The sequence below is a fragment of the Dendroctonus ponderosae genome, unplaced genomic scaffold (assembly GCF_020466585.1).
Source record: "Dendroctonus ponderosae isolate FM_Combo_2020 unplaced genomic scaffold, Dpon_F_20191213v2 Dpon_F_20191213_1, whole genome shotgun sequence".
In the NCBI taxonomy this organism is placed as follows: Eukaryota; Metazoa; Arthropoda; class Insecta; order Coleoptera; family Curculionidae; genus Dendroctonus; species Dendroctonus ponderosae.
In genome coordinates this window covers 22,824,187-22,845,683 of record NW_026017110.1, presented here as the reverse complement: position 1 = coordinate 22,845,683, position 21,497 = coordinate 22,824,187, and the positions used below count along the sequence as shown (strand labels likewise).

At 32.2% G+C, this 21,497-nt stretch overlaps 1 long non-coding RNA gene across 1 annotated transcript; it reads right to left on the bottom strand.

Annotated features, from left to right (window-relative positions):
- Positions 1 to 8,412: 8,412 nt before the first annotated feature.
- Positions 8,413 to 10,758, bottom strand: LOC125505809. Its single transcript, XR_007282432.1, has 2 exons — positions 10,218 to 10,758; positions 8,413 to 8,637 (listed from the first exon to the last, which is right to left on the bottom strand). It is a non-coding gene; the product is annotated as an uncharacterized LOC125505809 (long non-coding RNA).
- Positions 10,759 to 21,497: the final 10,739 nt, after the last annotated feature.

The following is a 21,497-nucleotide window of genomic DNA, read 5'->3' as shown; positions in this document are numbered from 1 at the left end:
TGTTCTGTTAGAATCGCTGAAAACTGTTTTCCAAAATTCGCAGCGGGTAGTGTACAGCATCGATTTCTGTGGAACCCAGTAGCTGTCAAAACTTTAATATATTCATAAAATATATTAATGATTTTATAAAAAGTGAATTATAACATTTGGAGAAACTGAAAAATAATTTGGATAAAATAGTTTAAATCCGATTTCGTTCTTTAAATTAGAATCGATTGTACATTTTTTATATCGTTTATCGATTCATAGACGGTTCATTCAAGAAGACTTCAAAAATCAAAGCCTCCAAAATCTCATTTAACAATTTTCAGGTTATTTTTTGCGAATGATCTTCAGAAGTTTCAAATAATTGACGAAACCACCAATTTTTTACTAAAAGCGTTAATATTAAAATATATGCGGCTATTCGAGGCAATCAAAAACATCAATATTATTTCGAAATATACGATTTTTAAGTATCTGCTTTTTAATGAAATTCAAGGCGAATTTTCTTCGTCAGTGGAAAACGGAAATTACATATTGTCATTCAGTGGCTTTTGTTAAGTTCCATAACTGACGTAATTAATCATCGGATGATTCGCTTCTGCGGCATGAAAATTCACATCACTTCTCTCAGGAATTTTCATAAATCAACCGACAAAAGGGATGGTGTAGGGGCGAAGAGCATGGAAACCCGCGGTAGCACAATATCCTTTAAGGCTCACACGGCTCGTTGTTTCCAATTATGCAAGCAGAAGACTTCGCGCTTAATTTAGCACAACGTTTTCTGGCAAGCCAGACAGTTTCGTGTCATTTTATATTGTACTAAAACTCGAATAAACCGGCCCATTTTTTTTTTATAAAATAATGCAAGGGAACATTTGAGGCGAATTTGTGAAACCCATAAAAACTGATGAATGAAAATACATTCAGAGTATTTACAAAATGAAAGAAATATAATTTCGTTTTATTTTACTATAAAAAAATCAACGTACTCAGGTGAGGGTGTGAGATATTTATATATTTTTGAAAATCCTGTATCAAATGAATTGAAAACGGTAAAGGGCTGTGTCCGGCGCCCCCAAGTAATGCAGTAGAAAAAAACAATTTTTGAAGATAAAACTGAAGAAAAAATGATTGCAACTACTCAACTTAACAAAAAAGTGCATAAATTCTCTTCTTGTATATGCAAGCTGCTCACGTATCACTGCATTTCTTTAACGCGCTTCTCCAACAACCAATCGATTTTTTGAAGAGCAGATTAAAGAAATTGTGCTCAGTTGAAATTGTCATCAATATAAATATAAAATCAGCATCTTCATTTTCAATGAAATGTGTAAAAAGGTCAGAAAAATCACGCATTACTTGCAAACTCTTTAGCCATTTTCACACGATCACCTTGGGATGCAGTTGCAGGAAGCAAAGTTGAAGCACACACAGAAGATAGAAGAAAGTAGCCAGTATTTAAAGATCATCCGAAATAGACGTAGAAAGCAGGTCAGGATCTGGAGTTTACATCATTTTAAACGTTGATAAACGCAAATGTTTACGCCTAAAGAAGGAAACTGTAAGAAAACATGAAGAAAAAAAGATAAAAGGATGAAAAACAATTTAAGTCCATGCAAACTTTATAAATCTTTCTTTGTATGTGAATGAAAGAACGAAGAAATGAAGAGAACAAAGCAAGATATTTTTTCTGCGAATTGAGTGGAAATTATTGTAAAGTTACGTAACACCTGACTCAAAGAGATTAACATTTTCTGAAAATGCTTCTATATGCAAACGTCAGCTTTTTCAAGCGAAGACATCTTTACCAGACGCAATAATTGTTTCTGGGCAAGAAAAAGTCAAACTTTTGCCTTAAAAGAACATTTCTGGAACAATTTTGAACGTTTGTTGTTTATTGATGAATAATCAAAACTGTATTAACAAAGAAAAGTTGAATGGAACAACATATTCGTGCATTTTACCAACAACCATTTGTCGATAGTTTTTAATCAAAATCAGCGGGCATTTCAAATACAACTTTATACATTTTGTAGAAGAAAATACCAGTGTGATCTACTAGTAAGGCAAACCACTATTGTATTTTTGTTCCACCATTGTGTTTTCTTTCATGCAAACTGAAATTTTCAAATTTTAAATCGAAATTAGTCGTAAAGTTGTATAGCATTAGATTATGTTATAGAAAAATTGAATGCTACTATGAAAAATAAGGTGCTCCATTTAAAAATCCTGCTTAACTTGCGATTTACGGCTTGAAAAGATGCATTGTGTGTGTTATCAAAAATTCCAAATTACACTTAATAAGGAAAATAAATCAGTTTCTTCAGTTTCGCTATTAATTTGCTTCAATTGTGCCAAACTTGGCGTTACCTGCGAGAGCTACAGTGTGTTATTTTTGTGGTGGTAAAGCTGCAGTAAAATTTTGAAGAAAATAGTGAAAAAATGCGAAACTTACACAAAATCTAAGTAATGCTGTTGAAAATAGACCGTTGCTTGAGTGCCCTCCCAAAATTGCTTGGGCATTTTTGGTACCCAAAAATAACACACACAGGTAGAAAATGTAACGGTAAATTGAAACGATAACTAACTTCGAACATTCGCCAAGAAATTCGATGAAAGACAAAGGTTAATAGCATCAAATGTCCGCCTTTCTCGGTGGATAAGTATTTAAAAAAGAACGACAATTATTGGGTCACTGCCAAAAAGCATGGAACATACTTTTTCGATACTTCAGTCTTATGTAAATCTGCAATCTGCAAATCTGTATAATAAAAGCGTGATTACAATTATTTCGAATCGCTGTCGTTGCAGGAAGTACATATATCACAACATGACGCCAGCGAAAGCCATAGCTTGCTCTCAATAAAATAAAATCCAGTAAGGCAAATCTATAGAAAAGAGAAGGCAATAAAGAAATGATATAAAATAATAAGGCTGAGCCAGGTAAAGAGCGTCGACAAATAGATCAAACCCGCCGCGATCCGCAATTGAGTAGAAAGCTTTGGTAATGATCTCCTTTGAGCCTCCGGATGAGGCAGATATAAATTTGTGGCGCGCCCGCTACCTCCCCCCTTTTTGGGGGGCTAAAATGGCGCCCTATTGGGGGATCGTTGCTATAGCAACTGGTTTCTTGGGGGAGCAGCATGTGATGTTTCCCGAAAACAAAGTCTGGATTACAGAGCAGTCTTAGGCTCGTGTGAAACCGGCCAAAAATGCGCCCGGAATGGCAGAAATTCATTGGCGGGTACACAGCTACTGTATGAATAAAATTGCTTTATTAACGTTAGGGGGATCATATTTTCGGTGTTATTATTTAAATTTTGCTGCTTTAAACTAAGTCCCGTAATAAGTATGGCACTGGCAGACAATTGGTGCTTAGTCAGTTTGTTAAAATGTATGTTTTTGTTCAATTGTATAATTTTCCTGGATTTTTCGCATTCACGTTTAAGTTTTTTTTGTCTCTAAAACAGTAAACTTCAATTTCAATCAGATCTTCAATTGAACTGTGAGTTTGCATGAACATCTAAGATCTGCACATTTTTTCATGTTAAAGAAAATTGGCAGGGTGTCTGGGGTTTATTTTAGGAACCTTTTGGGAACTACAAGCTAAATAATAGAAAATTTTGATTCCTCGATTTAAAAAACCTCTAAATTCAACATTTTTTGCCAGTAGAAAAACTGGTTAACAATGTATTAAAAAAAACGAAATTTGAAACAAAACGCAATAATTTTGCGCCGACGAATTTTGTTACTTTAGTGAGGCCGACCCTGTATAATAAATAATTTTAAATAAATAAATTTCTTATACTTAGTTTGAGTTAGTTATTAGTATTTCCGTCATTATTATTAGTTAGCATAATTTATGTTACATGTTCAATTAAAAGTCTATTTTTCAATATCGATTTTAAATATTAGTGAAAGCGTCATACAAATAATAGTTTATATGCATTTACAAAATTAATTTTAGTAATTTTATAAAACGTAAAAATAAATGAATAAATTGTAAAACTTAATTAAATCGTTGTTAGTTGGACGTCGAAAAGTAATTCTTGGTTGATGCCAACACAAATTACTCTAATTTACAATGTAATACATTACCTTAATTGAATTAACAGATGTACCAATTTGTTTTCGATGTCATCTCTGATTATACATATTGCTTATGCTTATAATGCTTTTTAGAGTTCATATTTGCTCAACATATGTGGATATTGTATCGGCTGTTTGATTAAGTATGTTTATCAAGTGACACTGATTTATTTGGCCAATTTGGAACGATTGTAAAACACGAATTTACGGAATATTGCTAAAAATGTCATCGATTTTTAAGAGTTGTTGAGTGTGCTAAATAAATTGTTAGGGCGAAGTACGTAATTTGCACAGTTAGTTTAGTTTTTGTTTACAGCAGTATTAACGACTCATAGTTAGTTTACAAAAAAACATTAAATGAAAATATTCGTTTCAGGAAAGGCAGATAGTTTATAAAAATATTGATAAGTTGCCAAAAATAATAGCGCTTTAGTGTATTTTATGTGGAAGACTAGATTTATAAGGAAATTTTACTTCAAGTTACTTTTCCACATATAGTCTAAGTTTATCATTATTTTTTTTTCTTTTCGTCGTAAGTATATATAAATAGATACCTATGTATATTCTCCTTTTTAGTAGCAATTCTAGAATGCATTTTCTGTTATCAGCCACACTTTGATCCGTTCCTAAACACGAGCGCGCCATAAAAAGTACCACTTTTTTTCTCCTTTCTGTTTTGCTTTCTCGGGTTTTGAGCAAGCGACTTCTATTTTAGGATACAGTGAACTTGAAACTGGCAAATCCGTATCAATATTAACACGAATAGATATTTTATTTCATATTATTGACTTGGTTTTCTTCATCTAATCATCTTACTAGATTTTGCTCAACAGTTGCTTTTCAGTAAATTTTCTTTCAAACCCATTTTCTATAGAAATTTTTTTTGAATTCAGCAAACTAGTATTGCTGTCGGTACTGAAAATTTTAAAGATTTTTTCAATTAATTCGCCCATTAGTTTGTCATCAGATAAAACTATATCAATGGTGCCCAGCTCTCAGCTCACGGTTGGTAATAGGTCGTATACAGTTTTAGTAAGAAACGTATAATTAATTTGTTACTTTAGTAAAGATAAAGTAAAGATAAATAAAGAAAAATGTTAAGAGTTACTGGTGATTTGAAAGGCAACAACACTCTCTGTCCTCACTTTAGTAGCAATATTCTATTTTATTAGATTTAATATTTGGGTGTAAACATTTTGTCTATTGCCCAATAATTTAAATACCAATAGATATTATTTAATTGCGTTTTCCCTTTTTTGAAAATTGTGGATAATTTTTGCTGTCTATAAAATATTACAATGCAGAGTGAAGTCTTTCACTGAGAAAAATTCATTAACGCAAAGGTGAATAATTTTTCAAAAAATTGTCAACGACGTCAACGTTTTAAGGCAATTACGTTAGCTTTTACGATAAATGAAAAAATGTGTTTCTTTAGGGGTAGTTGAAACTACCCTCAGCATGTCCCCAAAGCTGGTGGAAAAACGATTATGTTCAAGTAGCACAATGAAAAACAGCAAATCTTGCTGTGTTTCTAGGGCAATAACCACGATTTTTAAAGAATGACTGCTGATTAAAAACAATTCCCGGCAATAAAACCGCTGCAACCAAATAAATCTACTTGAAGAATGAAATTAAGTATAAAAGCCCCCAAGATTTTATTTTTCTCCTTGAATACATCGGTACTTAAAGGCGCGTAATAAAACTATTTAATTAGTTAAAAGCAGAAGCGTGTGAGTGACTGACTGGAAAATGCGGTGCCATTTTAAACGTACGCCGACCTAATCCATCCTTAACGAGTTTTGGCCCGTTTGGGTCCGCTCCTGCAAGCAATGAACATAAGGATCCCGAGAAAAGCCTTCGGTTATTTCCTTTTTCACTTATAAAGTCGCGTGGAAATACTGGAAAGTTAGTCCCTAATTAATCTCTATTTTCCCTAATTGACCAGATTCTTTTTTATTCAACCAAGATATTTGCTCGAACGAAAATCGCTTTTATTGGTAACATCTACAAGCATCAGTACCGCAATTGTGTATTAATTTAAATTATTCGGAAACTGCAAGTTACATGGTAATTCAGGGCAAATTTATAACTTCGAAGCAGGTAGAAGAAGGGCGTACAATAAACTGAATTAAAAAACTATTGTAGAATTAAAACTTTAATTTTGATTTATTTTCCTGACTGCGTGTACTTGTTATTATATTCGTATCTTTCCTGGGTCTCAGTCAAAGTCTGAAGTACAAATTTTGAATATCGTTTATTTCATTACGTTTCGGCGAGACAACAGCTGATGTGTGTAAATTTCTTGTGTAAATTTTAAATCTGATTATGGCGCTGCTATCTAAATTTTTACTTCACTCTGACTGAGACTCAGGAAAGATAAGAATATGAAATCTTTAAGAAAGCAAATCCTGTTAGTGCGGCATTTCAACTGATTGCTTATTACTGATTTTTTATAGTTAGGTATATATTCTTCTTCATTCACAAAAACGTTGGTTCGTAATTTTTCGCTAGAAAATTAAAATGCTGGTGCATTTCTTACTGGTAGAAATGCCGAATAACATGTTTTCATTCCAAGTTCTATTTTTAAATGTTTCATATTGCCTTAATTAATAATTCAATTTTTTGTATCTTCTAAATTAAAATTAATTGCCAATCAATAAAGCACTCACATCATTACGCTCGAATTCTAAGGTGAAAATAAGGTTTTTTTTAAATGCACACGAAAACTTAATATTTCATACGAAACGTGATACTCTTGATGTTGTTCTCGTCAGATTCCTAAATTATTTTTATAGAATGGTTTTTGAGAAAAGTTTCCACTAAACTATGATGAAAATTTTGGAAGGAAGTAAGATACTTTTTGTTTAAGCAAAACTACGTATTGAAAAATATCAGTCGTGCGCTTTTCTTTTGTCAGCCCAATTTGAACATAAAAATACTTATTTGTTATCTATTTATTGAAAAATCTTAAAAACGTGTTGTTTATTATTCAGGGTGGTGATGGCACATCGGTACACTGAAATACAGGGTCAAAACTATAATTAATTTTTCGTTTTCTTTTTCGAATATTACCGAATATACCGGTTGAACCACAAAACTGACCTGCTGTACACCATTTACCTGTTTATTAATAAGTAGTTTTTCGCACTGTAGTGGAATTTTTTGCACGTACCCATTGGTGAAGATTTGAATGTATCGTGTGTACCCGATAGCAATATGTTTGTTTTTGTTCATAAAATGCCACTTTTCTTGAAAACGGTTAACCGTACCGTAAAAAATCAGGAGTACTTTTTTGTGTAAAATTTATTGCCTCTTCAGTATTTGCTATCTAACAGATCGTCGTTTCAGTGGTGGATAAATAAGGAGAAAAAACCCATACGATTTTTTGAAACCCCACTGGCACGTCCAATTAATTCAGTAGTTAGCGAAAAAGTAGGTAATAATAGTGTGCACAAAAGCTAACTCTTGTAGTTCAAACGGTTGTTGCAATATGCCAATTCTTAATGGAAGTAACTAAATTACTTGGCAATGATATACGATTTCCGCTTTAGGTGGTTTTGCTCATCCTTCTATTCGATTTTTTTATCCATTCGAAAATAAACAGGTTTTTTTGGTTTCATTTTATAAAGACCTCGCCTATCCATTTGTTCGTATACTCGTTCATGTCTTTTCGATATTTCAATTATTCCGCGGGATTTCCTAAATAATCAAATCATTTGGTTGCATAGACGCCTATAATACCCTGCTTGACACTATCGGTCTCCAGCTCTACCTCCCTTCACTCCTGTAGTACGTTTGCGACTCTTCCCGGATTACTGTTGTGTACAGATTATAAAGCAATCAAATTGTACTAATAGAAATGGGGAGTGAATTGTGCAAAGTTTCTCCAGTGTCGGTCAATTTTTGGAAAATTTCCTTTTCCGCTGTTCAATCAACCTATGGGGGGAGCAACTAAATGCATTTCAAACATCTGCCTCAAATGTTTAAATACTATTTTGCAGATAAAACTCAAATAATAAAATTGTTTGCTGCCAAATGTTTAGCAAACAATTAGATTTATATGCTCTTTGTTTATATGAAACCTTTCACTTTCTCCCATCTGAGTGCCTTTCTTCTAAGTATCAGGTTCAACAAACCTTGACATTTTAATATTCGCACGATTTTTAATTTTCCTTTGCCATTCTCTTGTTCTCTCTCAGAATATTTATGGCAATTTTCGAGCAATTATAATCTAGCTACCAATTCCGCAGGTTTTCCCAACCATTTCGCTTGCTTCGCTACGAACATTTAAAAAATGATCTAAACTCTTTTTCCAAAATTCGTTTGCAAAATTCCAAATCATATTTGACCCACATTTATTAATTGAAATAAAATTTATAAGCACACAAATTTTTTCATGTTAAGCATGGAAGAGTTATGTTTCCGCCCATAAATTGTTGATTGTAAACTTTAGTCTTCCGCGATCGTGCAAGCCACCTCATTTTGTCTTCCTTCGAGTCATGTGTCAACCATAAATCTTTCTTGTTCCTGATATCAGTATCGATTATTTGGCCCATTTGTTTCCTGCGAAGCGCAAAAGATAAATCTTTCGTTTCTATTGACTCCCAGACATTCCCAAGCTGTTAATGTATTGCTTAGGCAAAGCCTAATATCTAGAGGAACTAGATAATGATACAATATATTCTCTAGGGGATCGGTTAGTTGTGGTCTAGAAATATTCGTCCGTATAATACAAGAGCACAATAGCTCAAACAATTAAAAACTGAATTATTTTGCGTATTTTGTCCAGAAAAAGAACGTTTAATGTATGTATTTTGGGGTTATTTAGCTACTAAGTTTCTCTAACCGATTAAAAATTTAATAGATTCCCATGTATAAAGTATTAAATTAAAATTCTGCTGATTTAAGATCAATATTAAAGTAGATATTTCTGAACGTTGCATACATCGTGAAGAAGAAAATTGTGTGGGTAGTCAGGGACTCGCCTCAAAGAAGACTCTCTGCTTCACACGTTCATATGCAATTTTTATGTGTAAATGGGGATACTAAATCCAAATAAAACTGCCAAAAAAATGATGGAACAATTAGAAATTGATGCACCCAAAGGGGAGCCTACAGTGACTCCTTGATTGGCCCCAATCCCCTCCAAACATAATCCCCATTTAGCCCAGCACCAGTTGCCCGCACCGCCAGACTGTCTTACGCTCCACAAACTCCACCAGAATCCTAAATAATTTACTGCCAATTATTATCGAAATGCTAACCAACCAACAAAACGCTGCTTTGATCAATACTCCTCGAAACAAAAAGCTCTTGGTATTGCTGCCATTGGGAAATGAGTTATCACGCTATACAGAGAAAATGCGCCTTCCATTAAACAGCTAAATCATTCTTTGATTGTGATTTATGGAGCAACACCAATATATCAATATTTTGTATTTTTTAACGTGTCGAATTTTATATCGGTCTAAATTTTATCAATCGATTTACATGAAAAATTACCTTAAGTTTAATTGAAAATGATTAAAGGTGAGCAATGGTTTAACAGTTGGTTTATTTATTCGTCTATCTAGAGGGTGGCTGATACGAAGTGTCCTAACGTTTTGCACACTGAGTGCCTTGCATCTTCCTCTACTTTGAACAAGTGGGCCATAAAGAAAACAATTTCCAGATATTTTTTTGTCTTGTCTAGATTACGTAAATCGAGGGGTAGTTGATACGACTCAGAAGAATAATTTGCTGGTTATTAATAATTGAGTTTGTCCTCACATTTTTCTAATATGCGCGGCTTATAAAAWTTTGTATACCCAGTCAAAACTTAAATTTCSAATAATTGCAGGCAATGGACGAAATCGGTCGCCAGTCCTTTKCGTCGGGCGAATCGCGTACATAAATGGAAAATATAGAATCATTGTGACCCTTAAGGAAAGTTTATAATTCGAATTGCAATTTCATTGTGTGATCAAGTGTAGTATGTGCTTTCTAAGACTTGATGGATAGAAAATGCAGAAAGCGAGAAAGCTTGCAGAAGGCTTGTAAGAATGATTTTTAATCTATAAATCCGTTAGTTTGAACTAAGTTCAATACTCGAAATGAAGAAATGATTCGAATGATACTGAAGTTTTAAGGATTCTTTAAATTACCCTTTTTTGTTTTGCTGATTTCCAATAACATCGCTTTGGGCAGATTTTCTGCTGTACTAAACACTATTTCTTTTCTCTTTCCAGGTGGCACGATGCTCCTTTCGGTAAGTTTGGCATTGCTTTTCCGCTGGTTTCCATTTAGATGTAGAGCTTTTAGTGACTGGCATTTTATAATATTTCTGCGTGTCATATTTATTCGATCTGAAACGACGAGGTAGCTTCTGGATTCTGTACCGGAATTTTTCCAAATTTTTGTTTTGCTTCTTGAAACATTTGTTTAAAATCAGACTTTGGACATTATCTGGAGGTTTTCTGTGACTGTGCTGTTTTTGTATAAACTTTTACAGTTTAAATGCAAACTAAATGTCTCAGAAAAAGCTGTTCCATCTACAAATAAATGCCAGCAGCATTCCCAAAATACACCGTCTAAGCAGAACCACTTTAAGATCCCAAATCTGTTAGACTGTGGAAAAACGATCGCAATTAATATGGATCAAGTTTCCGGACTGATTTAGTTTCGCGAAACGTAAATAAATCTGACATATTACAGCATGTCAAAAAGCAGAGATTTTCATTCGTCTTCGGCTCGGTCATAAATACTAATCAGAACATGTATTTTAGTTGGTATGCATAAGAGCCCGCATTACGTTGTGGGGAGAGTGAGTTAATTTTATGACCCCAAACACGTATTCAGGATGGTTCGTCTATATGAAAATCATGTTGTTGCTCCCTTGTTCTTTTCCCTTTTTCTAGTTGGGCGCCATTTTCCTTGGAAACTGGCTGGTTTTGGTTCTGGAATATTTTCAATGAAACTTTTATTTATTTGCAAGCATCTCAAAAACTTGATGCTAACGCAACTATTTCCTTTTTTATTCTAAAGTTTTCAAATCATAAAAATCACGTCATCCATTAGTTAAAAGAAAAACTATTGCGTAACAATCAGCATTCTCAAAAGCGCTTCAATAGGAAAAATGTGTCAGATGTGAAAACATTCTGTAGAAAAATAATATTTTTTGAGCGGGAACATTGCAAACTCAATTTCATTTTACATAATTTTCTTTTCTGCGAAAAACTCTGCTCAGAGAACTTTGCTTATCCAAGGACCAGAAACGTGGTTGATCCTCAAATTGATCCAATTACTACGAACATTCATGAGAATGAAGCCGAGTCCAATTAAAAGGCTAATGTAAGCCAATCTTCCATCACCTCCTGCTACAGTCTTTTCCTGATCGAATTTCCACCCCATTATTATTCGTCGAAGCCGGTGGGAAACCCAGATGTTTCCGTCCAACATTTAAACTATTATTATGCTGATCGAGCTATGATAGAGGGATTACACCCGCAATAAAACCGGCACTGATACATATCAATGCAACCTCAATATGCCTCCACTGCTGCGCTCTATTTATGACCTGGAAGCGGCATGGTGACAGCAGGACCGCCTCCAACACATCGTTGCCAAATTGCCGCCCCCAACATGTTCCAGAATATATACTTAATGGTTTTCCTGCAAACTTTCAACTAAAATTATTATGAAACAGAAAATAATCTCACTGTCTTGGCATGTGCTATTTTGGGTACCACTTTAAGGTCAGAAGCTCTAAGTTTCGTCAAAACTGAGTCAAATTTTATTGCATTCATTCAGTTGAAGACAAATGTATTTAAACATTTTTTAGAGTTTTACGTCCTTTCTTCTTTTCATTAAATCAACTATTTAAGAGTTTGATTTATTATAAATACTTACTGTTTCGAAAGTAAGTTTTCCATAAAAAACGTCGCAAAGGCTGTATATGTAAACAAATATTTCCAGATGAAAAGTCGAGAAACTTGGTTTGGTTTTTAGGTTTTCATTTGCATAAAATTAAATTATTTGAGGACTCAGCTGCTGTTTGGAGATTATCTGCAGATTTTGTTCGTTTGATTTATTTATAGTTTTGAATTGTTAGATTCTGATATATATTTCTGATGCTGATGCTTTAATGTAATAAAATGTAAACAAACCATAAACAAACATGCTTATTACTTCAAACTGATTTTTTATGATTTTTTAAAGCATCATTTCATTTTTGGGCATTTTTTAAGGCATTAGCAATTAATAGTTTGTCTCAGGGAAATTTCTCGTTTCCCTTTGCTGCTGTGATTTTATACAGCAAGATATCGAAATATTTTATTTCCGTTCATTCATCATTACTTTTGCTATTGATGCTGTTAGCAAAACCAAATGAGCAGATTAATTTGTGGAAAAACAATAAAAAATTTAGTGTTTTTGATCAAWGATTTTGATCGATTTTTGTTAGAAGGTAATAATAGAAAGAGACAAACCCCGACGCAAACAAAGAACAAGTAAACAACATAAACAAAAATTATTAATTAGCCAAAATATAAAATGCCACATCAACTACGACTGACAAACCAAAACTTTTAACTGATAAAATTAAACTTTAAATTTTGGATCTTTGTAGAAGCTGTTGTATTGCAGTTTGCAAAATCTGGAAACAGTTAAATAAAACAACTTCAAATATAAGAAATTGTTGTTTTGTTCAGACGTTAAAATTGGAGCAAAATTATTGAATAAAAATAAATACCTTTCGTTTATACAACTGATGCTTTGCAGGTAGAGAATTTGTATATTAATTGGCTGATCAATTTATAAGAAGAATTTTTTTTAAAGAGACAAAATTAATTGATTTGGTAAAAATTTCATGTAATACTTTAGTACGATTTGGAATGTTTCACTCCCTATCAGTTAAGATTGATAAATGGAAATTTTCAAGTTCTATTTTCTGTATTTAAGTATTTTAGTTCATACATTTTAACATCCTATTTAAATTTAACTGAATTGACTTATTTAAATGAAAGAAACTTAGTGAAGCAGTGAAAAATGAATAGTAATTTGAGGTCGAAGGACCAAAAATTTACGACTGAAGAAACATAAATTTTAACAATTTCAAAAAATAAATCCGTTTTGATAAAACATTCCAAGCAAAAACTAATTAAAAATCGTGTCTAACAAATAGAGAAAACTGGTTGTCCCTAAAACTAACACCCGGTTAACATGTGACAACATGGTCCCAAAACGCCCTTCTATCATTATGCTAATATTCATCTTTATTGGATTTGGCGACAAATGTAATACGAGAGACCAAAATAGAGAGTGCATAACACTATGGCTATTATTTTAACTTAGGGGGTTAATGAAACATTATGGGCCGGGAGTTCGCGAAATATGTGCCAGGGGATAAATTGGCCGGTATGAAAACAGTATTTGAAAATGGGTAAAATAAAAAAAAATGAATAATTGCCTATTCGGGACGTGAGTTGTACGTTTTAAACTGGATGATTTTTATACTAGAAGCTGGGTATTGGCCATAGTGAAAAGTTTAGATAGCAAATAACGAAAACCTAAATGCAATATTTGGAACTAAAAATAAAGGAAACTAAAAACATTTAACATAGACATTTATTGTCATAGTTGCAATGCTTAGGCGTAAGGTAAAATGCGAGGTTCAGTACAAGCCATAAATTTCGCGCTCTCCATTTTTTAATCTGCAGAATTTTTAGGCGGATATTTACTATGATGAAAAAATCAAGGTACTGGGCAATTTTTACATAACTCACGGAATTTTTCTGGTCAAGTGTCTTCTAAAGATGGTGAAAATTTCAAATTAGTTGTTCCGTTATTTTCAAAGATGCGAATTTTTAAATGAGAAAGCGCAGTTAGGTAATTGAAAGAATAGCAATATTTACTAAGCTGGTAAACATCAGGGCAATTTTTATAAAACGTTGCTCGTCTTATCTTATAAAATGCTGCTTGCTTTAGTTGTAGAAGTTGTGAATTTCTAATGGAGAGAGCGCAGTTAAGTAAAACCTTCCATTTTATAACTGAATTTTTAACATGTAGACGAAAATCAGAATTTTTCTTTTGTGAAACATTCCTCTGATCAAATGTCTTCTAAACATGGTAAAATTTTAAAACTATTGCTTATATTTGACGGATGGAAATTTTGAAAAAGCGCAGCTGGGTACCTAATGGTAAAAATATGCGTTTTGGGGTCAATTTTTACTAAAGCTGTAAAAATTTAGATTTTTTTGTGGTTTTTATTAATCTTTTAGCATTTGTTGCGGCGGGTAACTGCTAAAGACAGTGAACATTTCAAATATATCTTTGCATTAGTTTGCAAGGAACGAATTTTTAAGATGAGTAAAAACATTAATTTTTAGGCCGAAATTTACCAAAACAAAAATCAAGATTTTGAACAATTTTAACAAAATTTGGAGAACTTTACCGATAAAGAGTTTTTTAAATATTTCGAATTGTTGCTTGCCCTAGATTTAAAAAATAAAATTTTCTAAAGGAGAGAGCGCAATAGGAAAATGGGTATTTATACTAAAATTTAAAAAATAACAGAATTATGCGCAATTTTTCATGAAACTCTCATGATTTGATACGACAGGAATTTGCTAAATGTGGTGAAAATTTCAAATTGCTGCCTGGTTTAATTTGCAAGATACAAATTTTGCAAGAGATATAGCGCAATTGGGTAAAAACTGAGACGACATTTACTATGCTGACAAAAACCAGGATTCTGAAGAATTTTAACGTAATTCTCAGAACTTTTCAAGTGAAGTGTTTTCTAGATATGGTAAAAAATTGAATTTCTGCTTGCTGTAGATTCAAAAAATTGAATTTTTAGAGTAGAGAGCGCAGCTGGGTTGTTGTAAAAATATCCAGTTGAGATCAATATTTACTAAGGTGAAAAAGTCAGGTTTCTACGCGATTCTTATAAAAATCGTCAAAAAAAAATAAAGGTTCGTCAGAATAGGCATTTTCTAAARAAGATGAAAACATGCATTTTCGGGCTGATATTCCTGCTGATAAAAATAAGAAATCTGAACAATTGGAATTAAATTTTTGTAAAAGTACCGAGTCAAGTGTGTTTTGAAGATGGTGGAAATTTAAAATTGCTGCTTGTTTAGATTAAAAGATACAAATTGATTTTTTCATTTTGAGACCAATATTTATCAACCTGTAAAAATTGGGTTCTTTGCGATTTTTATGAAGCTTTCAGGATTTGTTCGGGCAGATATCTTCTAAAGATTGTCAAAGTTCCTAATTGGTGCGTGCATTATTTTGCAAGATACAAATTTTTTAAAGAGACGAAACGCGGTTGGGTATAAGCATACTTTTCAGGCTCATATTTACTATGCCGATAAAAATCAAGATTCTGGACAATTTTAAGGAAATTTGCAGACTTTTCGGGTAGAGTGTCTTTTAGAGATGGTGAAAATAACTGCTTGCTTTAGTTTAAAAGATACAAATTGATAAAGGAGAATAAAATTTCCTTTTTGATACCAATATTTACTACTAAGCTGAAAAAACGAGGTTTTTACGCGATTCGTATGACACTTTGGGAATGTGTTCCGGCGTATATCTTCTAAACATGGTGAACATGTCAAATTACTTCCTGCTTAGCAAATTGCTTAGCTTGAAAGCTGCAAAATTTTATAGAAGATGCAGTTGGGAATTTTAGGAAATGAGGCAACATTTCATGAGAATATTCAAAATGCCTTTAAATTCTACCAAAAATCGTAACAAGAAGAGGCAAATTGAATACATGAGACTTTAGCGTTAGTTAAAAAGTTTCTTAAAAATAACAACTTATCAAAGTGGCTTTTAATGTATATTTCATTTTTAATAATCGATTGCATGTTGTTTTTGCTTTATATTGATTAATTCGATACTAAAAGATAGTGAAATACTTTATTTGAATAACATACCTATATATTTGTTCAGGTCTTGTAGAAGCCAGACAAGTTACCATAAGCTGCTTATTTGACAGTTTTATATAGCAATACTTTTTCGTGCGAAAAAAGGTCGAACCATTACATTTAAGATACGAATTACTGGGGTAAATAAATCTCATTTTGCTAATTATGAACAATGATAACAAGAAATAATAATCGAAAATATTCAGGAAGATTTTGCGAGCAGAGAGGAAAAAAACAAAACGAAATATGTACAAGAGGGTCCTTTTGGTTTATTTTATATTCCCATCCCGACGTTCAGAGGGAAGTTCGCGAAACGCCGAGCCATTTCAGTAATAAACCTCGTTGGCTTAGTTTGCCCCTTTTACGTTTTGAAGAATCAGAAGGGTGACTGGAAACACACCGAGAGAAATAACCCGGGATTACTTCAGTGCGTTCCCCATGATTAGATTGTAAAATACTGGGAGTGACGTGTGCAAGGGTGGATAAATAAGGCACATAAAACGGAAATGAAACAGATATAAAAATAGGAAAAGTGTCGCAGTAAAGATCTCTTTATTTCCAAAAGCGTATCCAATATTATTTGCGTGGATTTTACTTTGCATGTAATTTTCGGTCATGTTTTGTAGCAACCATCTACTAAGGAAAAATAAACTATCAGCTAAGCAAATTGGCCCAAATTCCTGCGCGGAAATACTCGAGAATGACGATTACATATTAAACAGGCTACCTATTTTTTCTGATGACTTTTGCATCATAAATCAGTCGCTTTTGATCCTCATCGATGCCAATAAATATTTTCCTATCCGTTATCTTATAATTATCGGAAGGCAATATTAGTTTGTATTTTATCATTTGGTAAATGAAAATGGTGAACGGCAAAATTAATGTCTCATATATCACCATATAAGTGTCAGAAAAACATTAAATATTTGTATAATTACCCCACAGCAATCAAATTACCTGTTGTAGAAAGAATGAGAGAAAAAGTAAGATTACAAGATTAGCGGCTTTGGGTAATCATTAATAGTTATGGAGAACATTTTCGATGTACAATCCTTTGATGTACTTTCATCTAAGCGGGACTGATTCACGTAAACAGGGATCAAAATATTTCAGATAATAAAAGTTAAATCAGAGGTAATTTTATAGTTAGGTGGGGTTTTGAAAGAAAACGCGCCCGATTCCACTTCATTTTTTATGTTTTGGGTAAAACAGTTTACTTTTTTGGACGCAATTTTAAGTTGAACACGCTTTCGATTCCATAACACAAGTGTACTGACGACACTTTTGAAATACACATTAAAAAATGTAAGGTGTTTTAAGTGGATATAAACATAGGGTGTCCTGACATAATGACCAAAAATTATTAATAAGAGTTTATCTCATGAAAATAAAAATCACTAATGTTTGGTTTTTTATGAACAAAGCAGTGGTCAATCATTTTTCATTGTAGATGTTTTGAATTCTTTTGATCATTTCTACGAACAATGAAAAGCGGAACTTAAAAAAATTAGCGAATTTCCGATTCCCATTAGTTGGAAATGAATTATTCGGGGAAGTTGCAATCAAGTATTAATTTTTCTAACAAACTCATACAAGAGGGCAAGAAAAAAAAAAGTGTGAAGTACCTTTAATCTGATATTCAAATTTGTTTGGAAAATATCTCTAAAAACCAAAAAACCACATGTTTCTCAGCAGAGGCAATATGTATCTTTATTGAATTACTAGAAAATTTTGAATAATAAAACCAATACTCGCTTAACTTGTATATCTAGGAAATCGAAAGTATTTAAAAAATGAGATGAGAAAAAAAGGAAGATGTAAATGAATAAAACGACCCTAGAAACCAATTTTTTGCAAAATTTCACCAGCTTTAGAGTAAAGTGTGTTAAAGAATGGTGAAAAATTCAAATTAAGTTAGATGCACATTTTTAAAGAAGGAACCGCAGTGGGCAAATAATAAAAATCAAATGTTTATAAGAGAAAAAAGGTTGTAGAACAGGCATCATTTACGGACACTCTACAAAGAACAAAACGCCACGTATTCAAATAATACAATTAATTGAAAGTAATTCCCACATCTTTTAATCATTTAATTCAGATTGAGTACCTCATTTTAACCGCATATGTAACCGATGTTAATTGGTAAATTTCAAACAGGATATTTCTGATAAATTTGTTTGGTAAATTTGAGTGAAATTTATTTAGTAGGCAAAGCTGAAGCTTCAAACTTGCCTAAATCGATGCAACACATAATAACGGAAAACTCGCAAACGAGCTACCTGTTCGATTTTTCTATTACGGTAAATGCACACGGGCACGGTTTAGAATATGGGATATAATGGAATGTATCGAAAAGCCATTTGGGTTAAACACAGCACTAATTTAAGAGTATAAGCCTTAAAAACGAGCTCAATTGAAAATAAAAATCTGCCGGATTTAAACTAACAAGCGTAATTTAGTCTGTAGGTAATACTTTGCGAATTTTGGTGGGAAGAATTAAAGCCAATAATGCGCTTTGAAATCTGCCTGTAATTATTTAGCGATAAGTGTTGATGGAAAAGTATTTTGGGCTCTGACTTTGCCGCTGTGTAATCGGTGGGTACGTTTTTGGTTTTTATTACTTGATTATGGTACTCCTAAAAAGACAAATATAATTTCCAAAAAGAAAAATAAATGAAATGTTTTTTTGCAAATTGCGGTTTTGTTTGAATTTAAATAGCAGTTTTGAACGATGTGACGACGTGATATGAACGAAAATTAACGCTTTCTTTTATTATCGCATATTACTTACTTTTCCTAATATCGCTATTAAATTTTCTTTTGCATCTTATTCTCTTTATTTGCATTTGACTTACTACTGAAAATATCATCAGTAATAATCGACCTGAGTTTATAGACCAGATTCCGATAGAATCATTAGAACAGAATGGCGACGAAAAACCAAAAAAAAATACTGAAGTTCGCGGTTTGACTGTTTCACGCAAAAGAAATGGCAAAATGAAAAAAATACCGTTTTGGTTTCAAAAACCCAGATCTGAATAAAAAATATGATCAATAAAGAGCATCTTAAAATAATGTGTTGCTTGGATTTTAAAAATTTGAAATAATAATTTTTGTTCAGGTAACAATAAAATTTTTATTTTGTTTTATACATTATACATTTATACATTTATTATGTTCTACTGATTTTAGAACTTGGTATTGTAAACAGATGTGGCTGCTGAATTAAAAGTTTAAAGTAGTCAATATCAATTTCGACGATTCTTAAAGTTCATTTTGCAAATTAATGATAATGTTTCCTCATTTTGAGCGCATAATCTACTAAATGTAAACAGAACGAATAAATAGCAAACAAATAACTTTTTTCATACATAATATATTTGAATAGCTTGTTCGCAAATGAAAATTCTTTTTGGTTTTTATTAAAAGTATAAAAGTTAAGCAGCTAGGAATAGCGGCAATCACTTAAACCTTTAGATTTTGCATAATGTGCAAATATGCCAAAAATAGCATTTCATAATTAATGTTTGTTTCGCAAATGTTCTAATAAGGAAAGATAATAAACCAAAACATCTGTATTTTCCTAAAGGAGACTAATGTAAAATCTCAAAACGGTCTAGAAAATAACTATGATGATGATGTTAGCAGAAAAATTATTGAGATGCGTTCTTACATTCGATAGCAGACAAATTCATTCCCTATATAAAAACGTTTTTGTCGGTTTTGGGTATTTTCTCACTTTTATTAGGAAGAATCCCCGCAGTGGCAGAATCTTGCTGAACTCAATTTCTACAAAAAACTTCTGTTCGTGAGTTCGCGAACAGCCGTAGAAGAGGATACTTCCTAGCAAAAATAGAAAAATTGTTTAGAGGACATTTTAAAAATCACATAAAAAATAGTTTATCTTTGAATAAAAAAAAGAGAGAGTAGAATCATGCTGGCAAAGAAATGAAACCCTGAAATCGATTCAGGTTGGGTTAGAATTCTAAAGTCTTATACTCCAAAATCAGCGTAAACTTATTTCAAAAACAGTTAATAATAAACTCTTTCGGTATAAATCAGGATAAATTATATACATCCCGTTCAGTTAACAGACGCGTCATTGATTTCAACAGCCATTTTTGCAAAAGTAATTTTCTTTTTCTTAAGCATCCTCAGTTTTATTTCAAATAATGTTTTGAGTAAGAAAATAATTTATTGAGTACATTATAAAGAAACAATTTGCCGAACGGGAAAAAATGACTTGATCTGACGGACATTTATTATATCTAGGCGCATAAATAAAGCGTTTAGAACGTTTTTATATCGTTTTGTTATTTGTTCTGTGATACGTTTCGAAAAAGACACTTTGGTCCAAAAATACAAATCACAAAGAATAGTTTACTAGCAAAAAATTTGGAAACCTTCTTAATCTGTTTGAACAGTTAAAATCGACTTTATCTACTCATTGATGTAATGGAGAGTTAAATTGAATAAATAATTCAAAGAGCCTTAGAAAACCCCAACGTTTACAAATTTTGGGCACTTCATTGATAAACCCGAGCACATTTTGTCCACACGATTAGTGGAAGCTAGTAGGAATAAAGGCATAACGAATATGAAATAAAAAGCAAACATTACATAATAATTTTTTTATTGTGACTAGATGGCTGAAAATCTTAAACCACTGTTATACAGACGATATGCACAGAGTATATTTTATTTACTTTGAATACGTACCTACAACCAGTACATTTTTTTGTATACAGTTTACATTCTATGTCTGCATTTATACATCTATTAACAAATTATTTTCACAAAAATTCGATAATTTCTATTTGCTTAAGTAGTTTAATCTTACGAAAGAATGAACATAGGTTGACAGGAATGATACGCATATTGTCAATCAGTTAATCTTTTGTAACGTTAACATTGCACATGGCAGCCTCTTGTTTGTACTTTAGACCTACAGAAATGGTCTAAATAACTTGAATCTCTTTGATACATGGCCACTTTTTAATAAATACGTTAATTACAACTGTAGAATAGTTGTTTTTAATGTTATAAGAGAAATGCATTTTTATTTTTGCAATATCTTATTAAAAAAAAAGAAATAAAGACCAGCGCCAATTCAAAATTTGGAAATACAGAAAAAAACAACAGTAAACTAAGTATCATCTAACTGATTACCATGAGAATTGTAAATAAAAGTGATCTCTTAACAACTACAGTAACACTACAAAGGTGAATACTATCAATGATTTGAAAGCACTTAAGTAAATTCACAGGATAATTTTTTAATTGCACTAATTAAAACTAAAATAAAGTAAAATTAATAAAACATAAACTAAGTAAGTAATGGACAAATGCCACTACAAATATCTCTAGATATAAAATAATGTATAAAATTGATTGTATTTCTTTGGGTCGTATTATTTGGCACAATTGCGATTTAGTTGGCATTTTTTCTTGCGCTCAACGTTGGTAAAAACATAATTATAAAATAACTGCAATTAATGAGAAGACTTA